The following is a 22859-nucleotide window of genomic DNA, read 5'->3' as shown; positions in this document are numbered from 1 at the left end:
CTGCTAAAACGGTTGTATAATCGAAAATACTGGGAATAATCTTTCAAAAATTTGATAGTATATTCTTAAAAGACTATACTTTCGAAATGACAAAAAAAAATAGAATTTTTGAAAATTATTGGCCACCGAGAGCTCTTATTGGCGGTCGCTTTTCGGAAGGCAATCGCAAACATCTTAGTATTTCTGCCATAAAAAATTGCCTCATAAAAGTCGTCGGTAGGTCCCTCCATATTCGACACTTGCGAACTAGACAGCTGCAATATACAAAAAGACAAGCAATGGAGCGCGTAAAGGTCCAAATAAAGATTTCCATCAATAAAAATTTACCGTTATAGCTTCAGATGCTATTGCAATTTTTCTTCAACGTTTGGTCTATGATTTTCTTTAGCACGAATCGATTTCAGCAAAGTGTCCCCCATTACTATTTTCAAATAAGTTTTCTGGTGTGCAATTCCACTACTTACAAAAATGTTGTTCATATATTCTTATGTAACTTCCTGTTATTTCTAAAAAAATGTATCTTATGTAATACCAATTTAGGAATAATATTAGCATTAAAACATTCAAAGAAAATGCGATTTTAATGAGTCACCGGAATAATGTTTGGTTTTTTCTTATATCCAGGTGCGTGTTAAACTTTCCAGCAACATTTCATTTTACCTTCAACTTTAACTTCTTTATCTCAGCTACAGTCATAGCTCAGCTACCTAATCATCACAGCCTTCCACATAATTATACAACTTTTCAAATGCCTATAAAAAAAATGCTACTAATGAAACTGACCTAAACTCGTCTATGACATTCCCTTGGCCTCTGCCGCTTTCTTGTTGATTACTTTTGGAGAAAGAGGGAGAGAGAAGAAAGGTTTGGTATTTGAATACGTTTGCTTTGTTTTATATAACTACATTTTTTTTTTTCTTCTTTCTTTTTGTTGAACACTCATTCGGCAGCCTCATCTTTATGACACTTTCGTTTATACAAAAATTGCGCTGTTGCGTGGTACGAATGTCAAAAACAGGTTAAAATAAAAAAAAACGTAAAAAAATCTCAGAAGTAGAAAACGAAAATGTAGAAAAAATTGGAGAGGAGGAAAACAATCCGCATGTTTTCAAATATTCATTGAATCAGTTTACTCAACAGCATCAACAAAAACAACATCTTACAAACTTGCTGTGCATACAAATATTTCACCTCCACGTTTCAGCTACGTGGAAATCCATGAAAAGTTTTCATTTCATATGCACTCAACTATTAATTATAAAGTCATCACTGACTGGATCGTTGGCAGCGATGGTTTTGCATTGGAAGGTAGTAAAATTATTTTTATATGGATTTTGCGATTTCGCCAAGCCTGTATGGGGTAAATGACCGGTGGTACTGCAAACGCAAAAAAAAAAAATCATTACAAAAGTACCGACTACGACTTTGTGGGTTTTTTTTCTTCTTAAAGCTATGCATATTAATAACTCGTATACCCCTTTGACGATGTTGCTTATAACGGGTGGTTTTATCATCTTCTGGACTAAAACCCGAATAAATTTCATAAATAATGGATATTTACTTCTCGTATCGTCTAATGTTCAGTGTTCAGAGCCCTTCGAGCTCAGTGCCTTTGAGAACAACCTTTTTTGTATGTACGGGTTGCCCATATTCGACGTACCCATCTGGCGACCCTGTATCTTTTGACAGAGACGTCAGATCGCTTAATGACATTTCGCTTTGGAAGCGTCAGTCCAAGCAGATTTTTACCATGGAACAGTACATGCCACGCGAGCGCTCCCAAATTGTTGAAATTTACATTCAACAAAAGAAGTAAATTGTGAAAAGAAGAAGAAGAAGAAGAAAAGAAGAAAATTGTGATGCCAATTATTCGTCGAAAGCGTATGATGCAGTTCTGGTTTCAACAAGACGGCGCTCCACCACACATAGCTAGCACCACAATCGATTTTTTGAAGAAATTGTTTCCTCGTCGTCCCGCGTTCGCCCGATTTAACGCCACCTGACTTCTTCTTGTGGGGATATTTAAAATCAAAGGTTTATATTAATAAGTCAAAGACCATACAAGAGCTCAAAAACAACATCCGTGAGGAAATAGCCGCTATTCCAGCCGAAATGTTAGCTAAAACTATGGAAAATGCTGCAAAACGGGCACAATACGCCATACAGTCTCATGGTGGCCATTTGAGAGATATCATATTCAAAAGGTGATGTTGACAAATCTACTTGAACCAAATAAAATGATTATTATCGTCAACATCAAAAAAATTGTATTTTTCTTTGATTTAAAAAAAAAAAACACATGGGTCCGTCGAATATGGACAACCCTGTAGTGAATCTACATGCCTCAAGATGTAGCCATTATTGCAGTGACATACAGGCATGGAATCATCACTTCCTTGTGATACACTTTTGGCGTTCGAATTATCATAGGATAATTGGCCATTTGGGTAAAGTGTTTTCACCCTTTTAGACTACTTTTTTGGTAAGCCTATTCTTCGGACTATACAGTAGAATTAACTATGATTGATTGGCGTGGAAGCCAATATCTCGCGCTCTATTACCGAGACAAGGCCGGCTATGCCATAAAAAGAATAGATGCAAAATTTAACCGACCGGCCGATTTCCATAAGACTCCGTTGTAAGCCCTAAAATTTTTGTAAGCAGCAAATGGCATAATACGAAATAATCAATCATAATTTTTGTAATATTATTTTATGTTATTAAAACAAGCTGTAGTCTCTAAAAAAATCCTCCTTACTTTTGGTTGCATTTAAAATTAGTCAGGGAATACCTGATTTCACTCTCAACTGTATCCGAATACTTAGATATTAGGCTCGTTTGGGTTCGTGGTTACAGTGGCTTAGTGGGAAACTGGTGGGCTGATGAGCTAGTCAGGCAGGGCACCCAGGAGACGGTTTCATCACAAAATTAGAGTATTTGGGTTCCCTTGAGAACCTGTTACATACTCATGGAAAGGTGGGCCTCACGTCAATTCAGCGAGTGCTGGATTAGTGCGCGAATGTACAAAGTCGCGAGATTCTTCTGGCCAGGGTAGATCGAGAGAACTTCTAAGGCTCACAAAGCGGCAGCTCTCGAATTTTGTGAGTATCCTTAACTGACAGCCATGCGTTGAGACTTACGATTGCTCTAAATCCTTTCTGCAGCAGCTTTTTGGAGGATTATGCGGAATCATCTTAGCGTCTTCTCCTCAGCTGTCTTTCGCTCATTGGGCCTAGATTGAGATATCTTGGATCTCACTTTTTTGATACACCTATGAATATGGCAGGTTTAGATATCACAAACCTGGTGAATTTCATCAGTTGCTTGAAGAGGTTAAAGTAATTGTAATTAGCCACCATTTGGTAGTTTGGTAGTCAAAGCCACTTCTTCCTTTATTCCGTCCAATCACCAACGGTCCAATTTTTGTTTCGTTAACGGCATGACTAGCCACTACCTAGTGGTGATGTTCACGACTTTAAGCGCCATTGTAGAAGGGAGCGCATCGCTGTTGTTCACAAAAATTCATAAGATGGCTAGAACAGCAGCAACTTGTCTTTCCTGGCCTACTTTCTTTGTTCTCAGAGGGGGAAGGAATCGAAGGAGCTTGGTTAATTATTAATATTAGAAACGTGAAATCAAATTTGGGCCTTTCTTTTACGCTGAAAGATCTGCAAGCATCATTAAAATGGGTAAACCTTAATTAAGTTTTATTTTGTTGCGCAAGATACGTACGAGTTCGGCTAACCATTAAAATGGGTAGAAAGTCTATACTAAAGCCTCAATAGAATAATAATATTTAATAAATCGAGCAACAATTAAACACTCCTCCTAGCTGTGTTTCTATTCGTTTAGCCGCACGGGTGGTGGCTAGAAAGCGTTTCACAGTTTCAATTCAATTGTTCGAAAGTATTAAATTCTTGCAGTTCTATTTTCTTTGTTCTTGGAAATGCTGTTTTTGCAAAGTCCAGCAAATTCGTTTTATAGTTCTTTAACAAATAACAGCAAGAATAAATAAAATTGCACATACATACGTATATACTTTCACCATTTCACTACTTTACAAGTTTGCAACAAAAACCGTAAACAAGAATTGGTTAACTCCAGTTTAAATGCATACACCTCTATTGGTGCATATACACACACGTACATACATACATACGTAAATTCGTACGTGCAAAATAGGGATTTCAATATTAACGGATCCCGGAATTGTGGGGTATTTTTCGGGATTCATTTCGAGGCTCACCTTGGGAAATAGCTTTTTTTTGTTTGACTTAAAATTCAATAACTGAAAGCATTTAAACGTACCATGAAATACAGTAAAAAAAATTGAAGTTTAAAATATGTTCGGGTAAATATTTACCATAGAAAGAAATTAAAAAAAAAAATTAGTTTGGGGAAAAAGAAATACATTATTTTCTCTATAGATGGCTGTAGTGGTCGATGTCTCGAAAAGTATTGGCAAATTAATTTAAAGTTAATGCTCGTTGTTAACGTGGCATTTTACACTTAGAATCTTTTTAATTATTTATTACAAAAGTAATTTCCGCGTCATCGCTTTGCATTGGCCTGCACAGAAGACGTCTGTAAATTCGACACTCCAAAACCGCTACCATCTTTTTGTTAGGTCCAGTGATCCCATGCATTGTGCTTGACTTACACTTGATTAAAATTCAACCAAGCTTTCATCATTTGGGTATGCTTAAAAACGCAAAGTTGCTGCCAGTTGAAGTGCTGCTTGAAATTCGCTCAACTGGGGAAATTGACTTTTTATTAAAAAGGGCAGAAGCTACTTTATGGAGGCGATACAAGGCTAAGTTTTCATAATTTTTTTTTTTTCTCCTTGTTCACTCCTCTCGGGAGCATAGGGCGTCGACAAGACTCAATCTTGCGTTGGTTTCGTTAATCTATTTCTATTTCTGACAGAGTAGGTAATTAGCCTGGCGCTACCAGTCCTAAATAGTGGGAATACCCACCTGACGTTGCTGAGGAACAACGCCTTCTTACTGCTTTCAGCACCATCTGTGTTTCACATTTTTCTGCCAGAAGGATCGCACAGATAGTATTAAAAAAGGAGACAACCGCTTGCTCCAAAGAATTGGTCACTTAAGGTTTTCCGTTGCACCTTTTCAGACGTCTTCATTTTTATTAAGAAAGCAGCTGCTATTGCGGCACTCATCGCATTATACAGGGATCGGCACTCGAAGTGTAACCAACTGCTAGTATTGCACGGGTATCAGCTGTCTGTTTGTTGACTTAATGGCAGTCCAGAGTATTGTTTACAAGTGCGCGGAGGCATTTTCCCGAGAGTAAACGCGAAAAAAGAAAATCAGTAATGCATTTCAAACGTCAGAATGTGATTGCATTATATTTGACTGGAAAATCACAACCAACGATTGTTCTTGAGCTCGACCAACTTAAAGCAAATAAAGTTTTTTTATTTATCGCAACATTCCTCTTTACAATGAAGCTGGTATCATCCTGAAACGTCACGGATGTGGTCATCAAAAGACTGCAACGTCACATGAAATGGTTCAAAAAGTGAAGAAGCGACTTGAACGAAATCGCCAACGAAGTGTCAATCAAATGGCGAAATAACTGAAAATATCTGATACCTGACCGTAGCATCCGCCGCCTACGAAAAAATGATCCACAGTCAAGCCTTACAAGATCCAAAGGCGCTTGAAACGGCAACAAGTCAGACTTGGGAGAGCAAAGGGGATGCTTCGTTTGGCCGAAAGCGACCAATTTCGGAACACTGTGTTTTCTGACGAGAAAATTTTTCAAATTCAGCAATTCGTAAACTCCCAAAACTATTAGTTTATTTGACCGACCGATCGAGAATACGAAAATTTGGGTCATCGATTGCCCACCAGGAGACAACACCCGCCACAAGTAATGGTTTGGGCCGCTATAACCGCAGATGAGCGCTCTCCAAAATATTATCGGAAAAGTATTCTGGAAGTTGCTTTGAGGCCGTAGGTACACAAACATTTCGGTGGCAGACAATGGACGTTTCAACAGGACTCGGTACAGTCTCACAAAGCTCGAGGGAACCAAGAACGGCTAAACCACAACGTTCCGAACTTCATAACGTCCACACAATGGCTCTCACATTCACCAGACGCGAATCCGTGGGATTATTCTCTTTGGAGCATTTTGGAGAGTAAAGTCCGAACTAAAAGATTCACAAATCCCAAGGCGCTGTCCGCGAGTGAGCCAAAATACTTTCATGTCACATTCGGGTAGCTTGGGACTCGTTTCTGGACCGTCTCAAGGCCATAATCAAGACAGAAGTTGGTGATATGGAGCAAAAGTAAATTGATTCTTAGTTTCGTATTATTTTCACACATTTTTTACTTTAAACTGAATGAAAGTAATTTTCTAAACTAAATTTATGGCATTTTTAATTGCTTACACTTCGAGTGCCGGACCCTGCAGTATGAGATTTTTTTTTCCAAACAGCTAAGAATTAATTATTATTTTTTTTTTTAATTGGTTGTCTTCATTTCGTACTTCTTAGCAATTCAGATTGGACATAATCAAATTTAATAAACCCAATTTTGCTCCTCTCAAATCGCTATTTCAAATCTTTCGGCATTCCGGAACCAATCTTTGGGACTTGAATACCGGGATCCCGTTGAAAACCTTAACATCCCTAGTACAAATGCAGGTTTACATGAACGTACCCAATTGCATACCTTCATGTCTGCTCACCAAAGCAGCAAATGAAAGTCACCAGCTGCCAATGGCAACAAAAACAAACAAAAAATGCAAATTCATCCTTCTTAGTACTGTCTTCTGAAAAGCGCTCTTAGCTTATCTACCAGTTATTTGTTTTGACTTTTTTAGTAGTTTTGAGTGCTTTAAACTGCTGATGCATGCAACTTGCAACATGGTTGCATACATATAAGTACGTGTCGTGTACAAACAAATATGCCTCTGCAGGTGCTTAAATATGGTGAAGCCGGTAGTTGGACTGAAGTGGCTGTTGGTGTTGGAAGATTTCAAGTGACAATTAGGAGGAATATGCAATAAACGACTTTTTATTGGACGAGTGAAACTGTCTGATTTGATATGGTATTTATATGTGCGAGTGTATACGTAGACATTTAACCTACTGCTGAATTTTAGTTCATAGACTTGCCTGTGGTAGGTGTAAAAAAAATGTTGTCCACTTGAGGAGGAAATTTGGTAAATTAAATGGTTAAATTTTTCTTGCCTGATATTGACAAAATATTTCACTGCTTTCTTTAATGACATCTCAATCCACGAAAATTTCCATGACTATGCTTCATTAAAAGCTTTAAAATACTTGTGGTATTCGTATAGTAAAAATTCGTTAGTTATGTGGAAATTGTGCGTAAAAAATTAAATTTTTTTCAAAGAGTAGGTGATGTCAATTTTTTTTTTCTAAAGGCTTTTGAGGTTATAAATATAAATACGCAAATCTGTAGGCATGCAACATTCGCTTCAAATCATAACAATCGGTTGAAATTTGTGTAGCCACACATTTTGGATCGGTTGACAATTTTCATTCCACTTTGCTCGCCATCGAGTAAACAGGGAACGCGGAAAGAAAACGATTGCCTTGTACGTTGAGGTGTTAATGTCAATGTTGACATTTTTGCGCTCCTGTGCACACTTCTAAATATCAAAAGAAATGCCAAAGTCGTCAACTTTGCACACAACCGCTTGCAATACCCGAAGTGAAATTAGTCAACATCGCCACACACGCGCAATCGATTGCAAGAAAAACAGAAATTTTTGTCAACTTTCAAGCTGCTGCAAACCACTCCATACATATTTCGATCCGTTGAAATTTCGTTCATCCTGATTCTTATGATTTGTTGAGAGTTTGTGGCCCGCTTAAGCCACAGCAGTATTATTTCTGTAGTGAAATTTATTTAACCAAGTAACTTTGCAATAATTTCGCACAACAAATATTTGCTTAAATTTCTTGTGATATACACTTGTATATACATACATAGCTCATAGATCTACAAGGTGGCGCAAAATTAATCACCTTATCTGCAGATTTATAAATTTGCAAATAGCTCGTACCTCAATCATATTTGTGGATCCAATCCATAGCAATATAGCGCGTAGAGATCAAAATAAAGAATTCCATCACTCAAAATCATTTTTTTTTTATCCCAAAGCAAAATTGGATGATTCATTTTACGCCACCTTGTGGTACTTAGTCTTGCCATAAATTCTGTGACAAATTTTGCAATGCATACAGGGGGAACAAATTCTCCAAACAAACTCCGTTATTTTCGCTTTTGTTCGTACGCATTGTCTACTCATAAATTCTACTCAGATCCGTGGCAAATTTCACGTGCTAACAGTGGAGTGGGGAGCTAAGGAATTTGTAGTGATGGCATTACAAAAAGGTGGTGAAAGTGCAAGTCAGATTTACGAATTACTTACTAGTTTCTTTACAGCTCGATCAGTCGTTTTTCCCAAACGTCTGAAGTGACAAACAGAAAAAGAAGTGGTCGTCCTCGCGTGATTCGGACCAGTGCAGCCATAAAAGCCTTTCGAGAAAGAATTTACAGAAATCCCCTTGGAAAGCAGAAAAGAAAGTCCAGGAAAAATTAATGTAGCGACCAGATCCAGGTCAAGACTAACTCGAGGTGAAAGCCCTCCGTTGTTCAACTGGTCCTCTTTTGACAACGCGTTCGAAGAAAATTAGACTTGACATATACAAGCAGCTTCTTCGGTGGCACGCAGTCAACGGCTATGAAAATATTCCTCTCACAGCTGAGAAAATTTTCTCTGTTAAACTTCTAAAGACGGACAAAATGTTATTTCAAGTGTTTAGCGGGGCTGCCATCCAGCCCCCGTAATAGTTTGGTGGGTAGTATCTTCTAATAGTGTTACATCTCTTCACTTCTGCGAAAAAGGGGTTAAAACCGGGGCAAAAGTGTACCAGAAGGATGTCTTAGAAGACGTGGTGAAGCAGTTGAGCAGTATTCTCTTGAATGGAGAGCGTTGCATCATCCAGCAAGACTCCGCTCCAGCCCATGAAGCAAAAACCACCCAGCAGTGGCTAAAAAAGAATATTCCTGTGTTCATAGCCGCAAAAGATTGTCCATCTGGAAGTCCCGATCCAAATCCACGGGACTACAGTTTGTGGTCAGAAGTGGAGAATATGGCCTTTCGAAGATCTCACAGAAATTTTGCGAGTCTCAAACAATCTTTGGTTCGGGCAGCGACTTCAATATCCATGGAAACCGTACGTGCTGAACAGATGAATAACCTGGTCGTTTGAACGCTTGTGCAAAACCAAATGGTGAACATTTCGAATGAAAATTAAATTTTTTGTAACATTTATATAATTAAATAAAAGTAACTTCGATAAAAAAATATATTAATATATAATTTCATATCTATAACGGACTTGTAATAGAACTTATAGCAGGGCTAAGTATAGAATTTTATTTTCCGCTACGACATGGAAAAAATATAAATCTTTGCTCCTGAACATCGTGATTAGGTTGCAATCCACTAGCGATACAACCCTTGGGGGAACTCCAGCGTCGAAAGCTCTTTGAATAACAGAATTTTCTTAACACGAATCGGGTTTGGGTGTTTAAGAATTTTTTCCAGTAGGGAATACCAACGGCACAGTGATAGTTAATTTCACATTATAGAGATTTGCACTAGAGCGGCATTTACAAATTGTGAAAATGTATTTCAATGATTAATAAAAATGTTCACAAAGCGTTCAGCGTTCAACGATGCGTTCAATTATGAGTTTCACTTCTGGTTGTGTGACTTTGTGAAAAATCGAAATTTGTTTTAAAGTGCCTCAAAGCAATGCTACTGATGCATGCCAAAATACGCGACTGAGAAGCGAAATGCGTCAACGTAGTTTTGCAAGTCTCCAGTAATACCAGGAAGCTGAAACAGAATTGTGGATGGCCGTACATTTTTCCAAGTACTTATGCAATATTGCCCATTGCACCTAAAGTCAAGAGATGGGATTTAAGAAGGAGAGGGAGGGGAAAGTGTGATGAGTACTCATTGCTTCTCAGAAAATTTCCTAGAGTTTCTTGGGGCGCAGAAGATCATGAGGTCGAAGTGCAAACCTCGTAGAAAATCTAAAAAAAAAATCTTACACTTTCTAAGAATCTTGGCAGTTTGTCGAGGTAATAAAAGACAGTACATCCGACCCGGAAGTGCACCATCTTAGTCCGGTGAAACCCGGAGAGCGGCAAAGAAAACACTCTGTGCTATTTTCATCTCCAAGTATCTCTGATACTTATGGTCCCATGTGTCGTCGCTTCGGATTGTGTCCTCCTCTGTCAGAGAAGAAATTTCGCTACCACTCGGAATATTTCAGGAATCACTTGGTTGTTTTGTAGGTGTCAGCACTTATGAACGGTTTTAATGAGACTTATTAATGCAAGCCTTGAAATGCTTGACTACTCCCGCTATGGTAGGTGAGGTAGATAGGTGAAATAGTTGAAGTGTCACTCTGACACTCCTCAAATAGCACTCATCAGCGTGGTTTAGATACCCTTATGAGCCCTCCAACAGGCAGATATCTACAGCCAGCCAGAGCTGTTGATATAATGGAGCAGAATGATGGGTTTTAAGTTGGCGCGCCTACCCAGGGTGTCGAAGAAAGGAGCACCCAGTGATCTTAATCATCTAACGGCCAAACCCGGACATTTAAAAAAAGTGCTGAACAGTCTCCTTCTCTGAAAGGTCCCCACAGCTTCTGCAATGGGGGTGAAATGCTAACATTAGCTTTTCTCCTACCTTTTTCAGTGACCGGTAAGCACAGCTACCAGTTTGGAATTTGAATGGCGAGAAGTCCAAAGGACTTTCTGTGTCTTCCGTATATAGTAGTGGGGTCAAAGGATTTTCGAAATAGGACATGAAGAAATGGAGCTCCATCTTTTCTGTGCTTTCCTTAGAAATACAGGGTGGCTGATGAAAGCCGCTACCAAAAAAAAATTGAATAACTTTTTTTCTTTTTAAGTTATCTGTTCCATTTTTGATTTAATTTGCAGATTGATCTGTAAAATTTATTAAAATGGATAACTGGGACACGCAAACAAGAATTTGGATAGTCCGTCGCTATCACGCACTGGAGTCCGTAGTTTTGGTACAGAGAGAGTACTGGCGGATGTTTGGCGGCGATCCCCCGAGCAGATGGACCATAATGAGACTGGTGAATAATTTTGCTGAGCAAGGAACAGTCGCAAGAAGGCCTTATCATCGAAACCCACCAGTTCGGACGGAGAAAACGATCGCTGCTGTAGCTGCAGCTATACAAAGCAATCCAAGGGTTTCAACAAGCTGCTGCTCAACTTGGTGTCAGCCGACAGTCTTTGCAAACAATAATGCACAAAGATTTAGACTTATTTCCCTACAAAATTCAAATGGTTAACAAACTAAATGCAGCAGACTTGCCGATTCGCTTGGAATTTTGCCAGAAGATCCTGCAAATGGTGGAAGAAGACCAAAACATGTTAAACTGCCTTTTCATGTCTGATGAGGCCCATTTCGATTTAAATATGGAGTACTTCTAACTCACAGATACTCCACGAGACGGAATTGCATCCTCTTCGCGTGACAGTGTGGTGTGCGGTTTCTTCACGCTGTATTGTCGGGCCTTATTTTTTTGAAGAAAATGGTCACACCGTTACGGTTACTGGAGACCGTTATTTGAAAATGCTGAAAGAATTTTTCTATCCAGAACTACGCCGAAAGAGAATTCCTTTCAACTCTGTGTGGTTTCAACAAGATGGGGCAACGTCTCACATTGCCCAGACTGTTATGACAGAGTTGCGATGAAAATTTCCCAATAAACTGATTTCAAGAAACTCCGAATTTCGTTGGCCCCCCAGGTCGCCTGACCTTACTGCACCTGACTTTTTCTTGTGGGGTTTATGTAAATAAGAAGTTTATAAAACAAAGCCAACAGATTTGGATGAACTAAAACAATCCATTCGGGCAACAATTGCAGCTATTCCTGTCGCAACTCTCAAAGCAGCAATGAACAACTTTTTACTAAGATGCCGCACTTGTGTCAACGAGCATGGGGGCATTTAAATTCAATTATTTTTAAAACTAGTTAAGCTACATTTAATAAAATTTAATGACCTTCAACTTGAAAAAAAATAAATGAATTCCATACACTAAAAAAAAAGTTATTTGAGTTTCTTAATGTAGCAAAATTCATCAGCCACCCTGTATGATACTTTGTGCATTTAACAACTGTCAGGAAGATGCCGACGCACGGGTAGAAGGTCTCTGAGGCCATTCGGTCACCTTCCTGGCAAGCTCATCAGCAATTTCATTTCCTTCTATGTCATTTCCCGCTATAATTGGTTCTAAAATTGGCGCCGATCCAATTGGACACTCTAAGTATCACAGTTTCCCTATTCATCATTTAGTTCGTTGTCATGAAAATCACAGTATCTCGACACCCACATAAATTCAAGTTAGTTAAAGTGTTTTTTCCGCTTGAAAAACACTACAGTGATCCGGTAGGCAATGTAACACTGATCCTATGCCGGTATCCATTTTAGATCCGTCCGCGTAGATCTTAACGGGTGATGTTGGGTGATGGATCTTCTTCGAGCCATTCTAGTCTAAAAGGGATTTCTTCAAAGGAGATTCCTTTCAAAGTAGAGAATAGGAGGGTGATAGTCGCAATCACGGGTATATCCGTATAGGAGTCTAAGATGGTTGAATGTTTATGTGTGACAGTCTTCCATTGTGACCTCGCTTTGAGCCTTAACGTGGAACAGGCTGCTGAATATTTGCAGAAGAGATCTAGGGATGGCAGGTGCAATATGATGTCCAAAGCCATGGATGGCGTAGTTTTCATGACGTCACATATTGCTAACTCCGCTGATTTCTGCATCTTACTCAATAAATTATAACAGTTCTTTTTCTGTATAACACAATATCAGACAACATTTCCATATAGAAGAATGGGAAGAACAACAGCAGCATAAAACCAAAGAGCAACATTAGGTTTAACTCCCCAGGTCGTACCTAAAGATATCTTACATTCATTAAAAGCACGACCAGCTTTTTAACTCTTTCTAAAGTGCTTGTCTTCCAAGTCAATTTCCTATCTATGGTTAATCCCAGGTACTTGGTTTCTTCCGATATCACAAGCGCTTTTACCTTAAGCATAATTGTACTTAACTGAGGGATTCAATGTTTCCTAGTGAGCAATATGAGTTGTGTTTTGTCTGGGTTAACTCCTAGACCACACTTTTCTGCCCACCTACAAAGTATATCTAGAGCATTTTGTATTAAGTCTCTTAATGCAGATACAAATTTACTAGAGACCACAATAACAACATCGTCGTCGTTAGCTATCACCTTACAACCCACCGATTTTAGTATTAACAGAGGTTTATTCACAACTGCGTGCCATAAAAACGGCGAGAGAACTAAGCCTTGCGGCGTATCTCTACTCACCAATCTCATGAGTACCGATTCTCCTAGATTCGCTTAAATGATTTTGATGGCTGTCTCTATATAGACCCTGATTTTAATTCCCCTCCTTTTTTCGCCAATTAACCAGTCTTTATCCTGCTACTTTAAGTATTGCAAATATTTCTGATTGAAAGACCGTTGTCATCATACCTAAAACAGTAAGCATCTGAAGTTACTATCCCACTTCAGTACCATTTTCAGTCTTGCAGACGTGGGAGTGGAAATTTCCGAGCTTCTCAAGAAAGTTTCTAGTTATCTTCATTACTCTCCTGTAGGAACTAACGACATATGTACTTTCTTCCAAGAGGAATTTCAGGAGTCAGTTTGTTATTAGGTGGCAAAAACAAAGGTTACTTCTGTGACAAACTTTCAAGGATGCACTGCTTGGGAAATCATCCATTTATTGCAGGAAGAGTTCACCGATGAAAAGATCTCCGGAAATAGCTATGTAAGCTAAGTCTACAAGTAAATATATGTGGGTTGGCGCCTATGGGCTGTTAGTTGAGGTCAATGGCACACGGCATCAAGCCAGCAACTCTAGCAGCTTTGGGAATCAATCAATCGTGTGCGCCCAACAGTCTCTAATCTTCCAAAGAAACGAAAAGTGATATCATGCATATGTCCCAGAAAGTCTCTAAGGAGACTTATTCATTTAATAATCGATCAGTAAATAACTGAATTTAATATGAAAAAAAAAAAAATCCGAGAAAAAAAAATAGTTCGAATGGATTTGCAAACTGTAAGCATTCTATTGCCATAAATATGTGTGCATGGATTACTATGCTTCGACATCACTTTCGGTTGCCTGGTCACTGCAACAATTTTCACGTTGAAGTATCTATTAGCCGTCCTGCATGATTTGAATCAATCTAAAGTATTGCATTGCCCAATGAGAGAAAGGAAAATTAACAAATTTTTATTTTTTATACCAACTTAATCGCTTAAAAAATGCTTTTGAAAATACCAAAATGTTAAAATAAAATATTAAATCAAATATTCTAATACTCCCATACAATCAATTAAACGCATAAGCGCAACTAAAATCGCATAAAATGCGCTTAATTTACTTTTATATAAAAAAAATTCCAAACAGATTATCAAACTGCAATCATTATTTCCCGATGAGCTATGCTGTGTGCGTTTATTGCGATTATTTATAGTAACAAATTCTTTTTTGTTTTTGCATTTAGCAGGGAAATTTAAAGTTTTCATTGAAGCGCGTGTGCATCCAAGTTGAAAAATTTAACCATGCGCATGGAAACCTAAACTAGTAAAATACATTTTTGGTTCGGAATTGGTGCGCTTTCTTTAGTTTCGAACTAGTTTGTAATTCACTCGAAGGCGCCAAAGAAAAGTGCAAAGAATCTGTTAAGGTAAGCCAATCGCCGAAAATGGTATTACAATCATGAAAATCATCCATTCGTACTACCATGCAAGCATTTATTGATTTGCCAAGGAATTTAAGATTACACTGAAAACGTTTTGGCACCATTTGCATGCCGAAAACTATTGCAAATTTATTTTCATCACCAAAATAAAGCGAGAAAACACTCTTAATTTCATCTAATAATTTCTTGAATTTAAAAGCAGATTTCATATAAGCCTCAATTGAAATTCATTCTTAGCCACAGTTCAGCTGTACAGGAAAATAAAAAAAATTTCTGGGAATTATTGCTATAACAGAATGCGTTAACTCTCTTTTAGAACAGAATTAGCAGGCAAATGCTAGCCTAACAGATGAATGAGCAAATGTTATGTTAACAGTGAGAGCCGTTGTACAGATGTTAACATTGTTTACAGTGCTACTCTCAGGTGCTACCAAAGCCGTACCTACACCAATAAAAAATTACTGTTCTCTGAAGCAATTATTATAAAAATGCCAGCTTCTGTTAAAGCTATAAATATTTTTCAACTTATTTAGTCTTATAATTTATAAATATTTACTATAATTTACTATCATTTGACTAAGTCGATATACCAGGGCTATCGGCTAGCGCGATTACAATAGATTAATCTGTAATTTTAGTTATATTTTAATAAATAAATAATAATAATAATAAGTTTATTCCGTGATATTTTTCCTTTATTTTCAGCGTAGCTGCATATTTTCTGTAGTAAAATGAATATGAATGACCGCGTTTTCAAGAAGTTAGTTTGCGTGCAAAAAAATCAACTTTGAGCTTAAGACTCTAAAATGCAATGACAAAAAAAAATTTCATTTCTTGTTGCTGCTGTAAAGGTTATTAAACGCTCTTTTCTTGAATATGCAAAATTATATAATTTGTACATAAAAATTTCGAACTTTGAAGGCTCATATTTCGATCTCGGAGGCTACTTCGAAAATCGTAGGACGCACTTTCTTACTTTTGGCACAATTTCTTAAAAAAATCGGTTTGGTGGTTGATTTTGTCCAATACATCATAAATATCTAAGTATGTATTTGTACTTATGTTCATGCATTCAAAATTCACTAGTGGTTCGGTACCATTTGATTTGCCTATAGGGTAATGAATATACGAGTACATACATACATTCATTGCAGCTAATACGTTTAATCATTTATCTGCTTCAATTTCGCTTACGGGTTTATTGTATTGCAAGTTAATGAAAAATTTAAATAATTACCAATTTTAATGATGGCAACGTCTACATTTTCAAATTATTGGGAAAATCGTGCTTTAATGCACTTTTAGTTGTAGCAGAATAGGAAAAGTGTTTTATGAAATGGACGTAGTTACTCAAGGACATACTGCATACAGCATTTTTAATTTTTAAAAATAATGCAAATTGTTTATTACACAAAATTAATATTCTTGTTGTTCTTTCTTTGAGGGCATGCGAGTAAACCATATTGCGAGGCTACAACAAATTTTAATATTAATATAACCAAGAATTATTTTGTAGTGCTTATATAAAAAAATAAATAAATAATTGGGCCGTACACTTCTGTTAGGTGCTTGGCCGAGCTCCTCCTCCTATTTGTGCTGTGCGTCTTGATGTTGTTCCACAAATGGAGGGACCTACAGTTTCAAGCCGACTCCGAACGGCAGATATTTTTATGAGGAGCTTTTTAATGGCAGAAATACACTCGGAGGTTTGCCATTGCCTGCCGAGGGGCGACCACTATTAGAAAAATGTTTTTATTAATTTTGCTTTCACCGAGATTCGAACCAGTGCTTATATACTTTGCTATTTATTTTGGGAACTCGGTGGTCTAGAAATTTAAAATAATTAATTTTTTGATTTTCTCGATATTTCGAAAGAACAGCGGGTAAAGTCAGATTCGTCACACGGCGGCATCAATGGAAAATATTCACTCTCAAAACTTTGAACTCAATTATCTCGAAACGATTTTTTTCGGCCTGGTGTGCTAAAAAAAAAACTATTCAATCGAATCGTCTGAAATTATTTTTACCTGGCGGGTTCCAAACCCAGCGCACAACCAGCTATCCTGGGATGCTTCGCCATTTCACATTGGCTCGCTCTCGAACGGTTGTTCGGAAGCCACCCAGAGGATACTTGGGCTAATCCCGGAAGTTGTGAGCTGCTCGAACTATGTTTAGAAGAATCCTCCAGGTAACTCCCAAGTGAATGGTGATCAGTAACTTTCTCTACTTGCTTGGACTTGGACTTTTGCACGTTGGTGACGACGAGTATCCCAGGCGATGGAACCATGAGCTATATGAGTTTTCCGACGACATAAACATAGCGCAGCGAATAAAGATCCAACGGCTACGTTGGCTGGGTCATGTTGTCCGAATGGAACAATCGCTCCGGCTTTGAAAGTATTCGATGCGGTACCGGCTGGTGGTAGCATAGGAAAGAAAAACCAGGTGGAGAGGCATTTGGCTTCACTTGGTGTGTCCAACTGGCACCGATTAACATGAGAAAGAAGTGACTGGCGTGGTTTGTTAAGCTCGGTCAAAATGGCTTAAGTAGTTATCGCAATAATCAAGAGAAGATATTAGGGACTATGAGTATCGAAGCTCAACATATAGTAGCTTGGGTTACGAGGTCTGCAAAGACACTTTTTGACATTTACCATAAGGTATAAGCGCCCTAATCGGATATTGAAAATGCGACTTCAGTGAATGTCCACGGTTGCTTTCGTTTAACACTCAAAGGCAATTAGGGTTTGGCCTCACCCACGCAGATGATTGAAGAATTTGCAAAAGTTTTTAGGCGGCAAAAGTGAGTGAACGACCCGAAGGGCTAAGCTAGGATAGGATAAAATAATAATAATTGGCGCGTATGCCCTTTTTGGGTGTTTGGCCGAACTCCTCCTCCTATTTGTCGTATGCGTCTTGATGTTGTTCTACAAATGGAGGGACCTACAGTTTCAAGCCGACTCCGAACGGCAGTTATTTTTTATTTTTCATATCAGAAATACATTGGAAGGTTTAACACTGCCTTCCAGAGGGCGACCGCTATTAGTAACAATCTTTTCTTCACTTTGGTCTTTCACGGAGATTCGGACCTATGTTCTCTCTGAATTAAGAATGGTAGTCACGCACCAACCATTCGGCTACGGCGGCCGATGTCATACAGAAGGGGGAAAAAACGAACAGCAGAAGTAAACAGAAAGAAGGGACTGTGGATTGAAGGATAACAACCAAAGGGTGGCTAATTACATTGCGTTAACGGCTTCAAGCTGCTAATGAAATTCAGCAGGTGTGTAATGTTTTAACCTGCTCTATCCACAAGTGTAGCAAAAGAGTGAGAGCCCAGAGGTATGTATCTTAGAGCGGCGAGAACAGGGCAGCTGAGGAGAACGCGCTGAGATGATTCCACCTGATCCTTTACACAGATGATGCACAAAGGACTTGCGTTAATCCCAGGTCTCACTGGATGCATACCTAATGAACAGTGCCCGGTAAGGATACCCACCAAATGCGATAGCTGCGACTTTGTTGGACTTAGAAGTTCCCTCGAGCGCCCCCGATCTACCCGTGATCAGAAGGAACTCGTTATCTAATGAGCTAAGATGAGATCTAAATTAGTTTGGGATGGTGTAATAACTTTGGCTGCTAGGTCTGGTCAGGACTCTATTACTTTTCTATCACAGGGAACAGGAGTTCTTGGTGCGATCTCATATTTGTTCTTGGTAATAAGCCTTTAGGGTGTTTTATGGCGGTTGTGATTTCACACCCAAAAGGGGTTTGAGATTGGACTTTTAATGCATTGCAAAGCTCAGCAGAAGTTTTAGTTAGGTTTGGAACTTTACCAAGGTCGTCCATTCTACGCTGCTAGTGCCAGTGTTTCCGGGCTGTGCTCATTAATTCAAACTGGAGTGCTTTCGAGCGTCGTGAAGGTAGGCGGACAGCTGCCTGCACAGTAGAAAAATATTTAAGACAAATATTTTTAATAAAACGATAAACGTTTTTTTAAGGCAATTCAGATGGGTGCCGCTAATAAAAGTTATAATTTTTAAACTTAAATTTTCTATTTGTTATTTTTATTTTATTTATTTATTTATTTTTTTTTTTTTTCAGATTGCTTCCATGGGTTTTAGTGCATAAAATTATAACGCCTTGAGATTTCACAGAGGCACTACCTGAAAATATTTATACGTATTCACTTACCACTTCCGTTTCGATGTTTCACTTTCTCCTTCGAAATTCCTTATTATCTCGTGTTTTTAGTTGAACAACCCATTTCAGTATAGCTTTGCAATAATCCAATGATGACGAATGCAATAACAACAACGTTTACTTTTTGAATTTTTACGCAAAAAAATTTCACTTTCCAAGTATATGCATTTGGTGGGCACTTTTAATATTTCTACATATATATTTACATAAATGCATATGTATGTATGTATGTATGTATGTAACTACTTTAATTTTGTGAAAAGAAGTGCATGCAACGAATAAAAATCGGGCGTTGAACACTTAAATTTACTTATATACACAGAAAAACATGCTCATATACACTTAAGCATACGTGGGTATGTATGTAAAGGCGTAAGCTGGAAAGAAAATAAGTCGAAATGAAATAAATCGCAAACATCCACGCGGCAAACAACACTGCAACTGCATTCGAATGACACAAAACCGAAAAGCAGATGTCGAAGAAAAAGGATGCACCTTCATACATGCACCTATGTGTATGTATGTAGGTATGTATGCGCAAGCAAGAGAATCGAACGGGTTTAGGTGCGTGGCGGTTGCTGGTGTTACAACGTTTTCAAGTGCATTTGACTCCTTTCACTCGATGCAAATACGGCGGCAGAAACAACGCGCATGCAAGAAACAAAAAATTTCGACGCGACTGTTTGAACTTAGCTATGCGAACTACAAAAAAAATATGCGATAAAAAAAACAAAAAAAAAAAAATTAAAAAATTTTTTAAATTCTTTCCTCTATTCAAGTTGAACAATTTTTTTCGTAAACTTTCCAAAAAAGAGGTGGTAACTCAGTTCGATTTCAATTTTTTTTTTCATTTGCTCAAATGTACTCACAATTCTTTGCACTAATGACTTTTTTGCAACAATTTTTTTTTTTTTCATTTTCCTTTACTGCTAATTTTTAGCGTTTCAATTCCGAATAGACTCCGGCGTATTTAATGACTACACGAAACAATTAACTATTGGCACGTAATCCGCTTACTTAGAAAGTCAAGTTGACGGCAAAGTAAAATTGATATTAAAAAAAGAGATCGCAGAAAATTCCCAAACATAAATATTGCCATTTATAATGTTGCACGTAGCACCCGACCAAGTCGGAAGTCAATACAGCAGCATGAAGCGGTGATTAAAAGCGAAACCAGAGTGATTGCTTTCGACCGATCGAATTGTAGTAGCGCGCTGCTTACACCAACATACACACACATACACACACGCACGCACGCCGACTAATCGCACATACACACACAATCAGCAACAAGTTTTACACTGCATGTAAATAATCGCCGCTACCACTCTTACTTCAACTTCCACTAAGTTACTGCCAAAAACACTTTACACAAAATCACCCAACAAAGTTCAACGCGCATCGAATTATTTATTCATTTCACCGACCTTCAATTGTCGCTTTATTCTTCCGTACACGCGACCATTGCGTTGCAAGCGAGTTCCTTAACTGATCGGTTTGAGCCGTATCGCAGTTCAGCCCAAGCAAGATAAAAGCCTTCCTGCCGCCGCTAGCGCGCCACCTCAGAAGCTCAAGACTCTTTAGCACGAAGCTTACGGCAAAGAGTTTACTCATCCGCTAAGCTGGCGCGCGCGCTGCTAAGTGAGGCTTAGACGCTACATTTAGAGCGCACATCAAACAGTTCTCTCTCTCGTATTTTCTCTTATTTTTTCTCTTTCTTTACATTTTCTATTTGCACAATTCGCACATAGTCTCGTGGTGCTCGCTTTGCTCTGCATGTCGATGACAAAGCACCTTTTCCATTTGGTATTCCGCATTTGTCAACTTGCCACCAGCAGCAACTTACTATCTTTTGTCTGCTGGCCAAAATGACGTGACAAAGTGTGCCAAATGCGCCACGCTATTGTCATCTGCCGTGTATGCTTCTATTATTACTTGGGATGGGGGTTTTCAAATGCAGCCGTTTGGAAAATTTGTTTTTGGAAAGTTTTCTATGACATGCATTGTTTGACAGACACACATACACACAACTGCAAGCATGCCTGTGTAAGGAGATGACTTCTAGAATATAAAAAAATATGTGTGAAATAGTCAAAAGCTATGTATATCAGCTCCGTAAATCCTGGCAGTATCATGAAGTCACTGTCGCAGAGAACGTTAAATATAGAGAAGTCTCACGAGCTACGAATGGTGTGAATTGTCAAAAATGAAGTCTAACCGCGGCCGGGGTTTAACAGAGCTAAGTCTAACCGCGGCCGGGGTTTAACAGAGCTGATTGCAGTGAATTCTCTCTTCCTATATTGGCTCTGCACACAGAGAACGTTCTCTGTATATCATAACGTTCTCTGCTTTTGCTTCTGTAGAAAATCAAATTGACGATTAGCCGACGGCATTTTGCAAAGAATTTGCTTGTTCATTTCTACATGAATGAAAATTTATTCAACTAAATGATTATTGTAAGGGGGAACCCAAATGAGCCTGATATCGAAGAATTCGGATGCAATTGAGCGAGGGAAGCCAGACATTCCCGACCAATCTCGTACGCACAAACGACGAGCGCCGGTTGGCTATTGGAGTAATTATTTACTTCCTTAACGCTAATTACCGAAGTGAGCAACCAATACACTGCTTCCTTTATTGCAGCTGCCTCCGCTTGTAAAACACTATGGTATATAGCTATTGAGGGGAGAAACACTCTAGGTATTTTATATTTCCTCATAAATAAGACGAGCTCCGTCTTCGGAGAATTTATCGAAAGGCCGCAATTCACAACTTTATCCAAATAACTCTGTATCAATTCTATCAGAGTATCTAAAATCTTCCCTCCGACAATATGGGCCACGTTATCCGCATAAGTAATCTCCTTGCATCCCTATCATTGGAAGGCTTTCGAAATCAGCTTCATATCTCTAATAGATTTAAGCTGGAATTAATGGTGCCATACCTTAAGGTTGATCCATCAGAGACTATATTTAACAAAGCTTCGTAAATATGGGGATTTTGCTGATTACCTGCTCATCTTCGCGAGATATATAAATTTTCTCAGATAAGTATTTCAAGCACTCCGATAAAAAGCAAATTTCGTCGGATTAAAGATCAACTAAAACAAAACGTAGTACCTCGCACGACTTAACACATTGCGAAAAGCGCCAGATCTTAGAATTGTCGGTCATGAATTGGAAAGCGTGGATCAAATTAAACACCTCGATTGGTATCTAAGACCGTGAACAGGCTGCAAACAGAACATATTTATTTTTCCCACGTTAAACTGTTAAAAGCAAGCTCTTGAGTAGGAAAACGATGATCAAAATATATACAACATTGATTCGACCAGTGGCAACATATGACTGCGAAACGGGGACATTGAAAGCAGATACAATTAAACAATTAAGCATATTTGAGAGGAGAATATCAGATCAAAACGAGTTGGGGTGCTGATGATGGTGTTAGCATCAGTTTTTTGGGATGCGAAAGGAATTTTTTTGTGGATTATTTGCAAAACAATAAATTTTGAATATTATTGCAGCCTTTAAGACCAGTAGAAGGAAAAAATTGCAGATTGCATAAGAAAAAAATTATTTCTCATCTGTACAATGACAATGAATTTCTCATCTGACACGGTGCCACAAGAGCATTTTACCAATAGCTAAAATTCGTGAATTAAAGTTCGAACTGTTGAGCATCCACCGCATTCACCAGATTTGGCCCCTACCGGCTACCATCTGTTTCCAGACCTAAAAAAATGCTTGCATGGGACGCGTCTTTCATCAAATGATGAGGTCGCAACAGCGT

At 38.4% G+C, this 22859-nt stretch overlaps 1 protein-coding gene across 2 annotated transcripts in view; it reads right to left on the bottom strand.

Annotated features, from left to right (window-relative positions):
* LOC129244984 (uncharacterized) overlaps positions 1-19430 on the bottom strand; it is a 101212-nt gene extending 81782 nt beyond the window's left edge. For both annotated transcript variants that reach the window (XM_054884126.1, XM_054883312.1), the window contains exon 1: positions 19059-19430. The gene's annotated coding sequence lies outside the window, so the exon portion shown is untranslated. The remainder of the gene's footprint in view (positions 1-19058) is intronic.
* Positions 19431-22859: the final 3429 nt, after the last annotated feature.

The sequence above is a fragment of the Anastrepha obliqua genome, chromosome 1 (assembly GCF_027943255.1).
Source record: "Anastrepha obliqua isolate idAnaObli1 chromosome 1, idAnaObli1_1.0, whole genome shotgun sequence".
Taxonomy (NCBI): Eukaryota; Metazoa; Arthropoda; class Insecta; order Diptera; family Tephritidae; genus Anastrepha; species Anastrepha obliqua.
The sequence above is the reverse complement of the archived record's forward strand: the minus strand, read 5'-3'. Positions and strand labels throughout refer to the sequence as shown.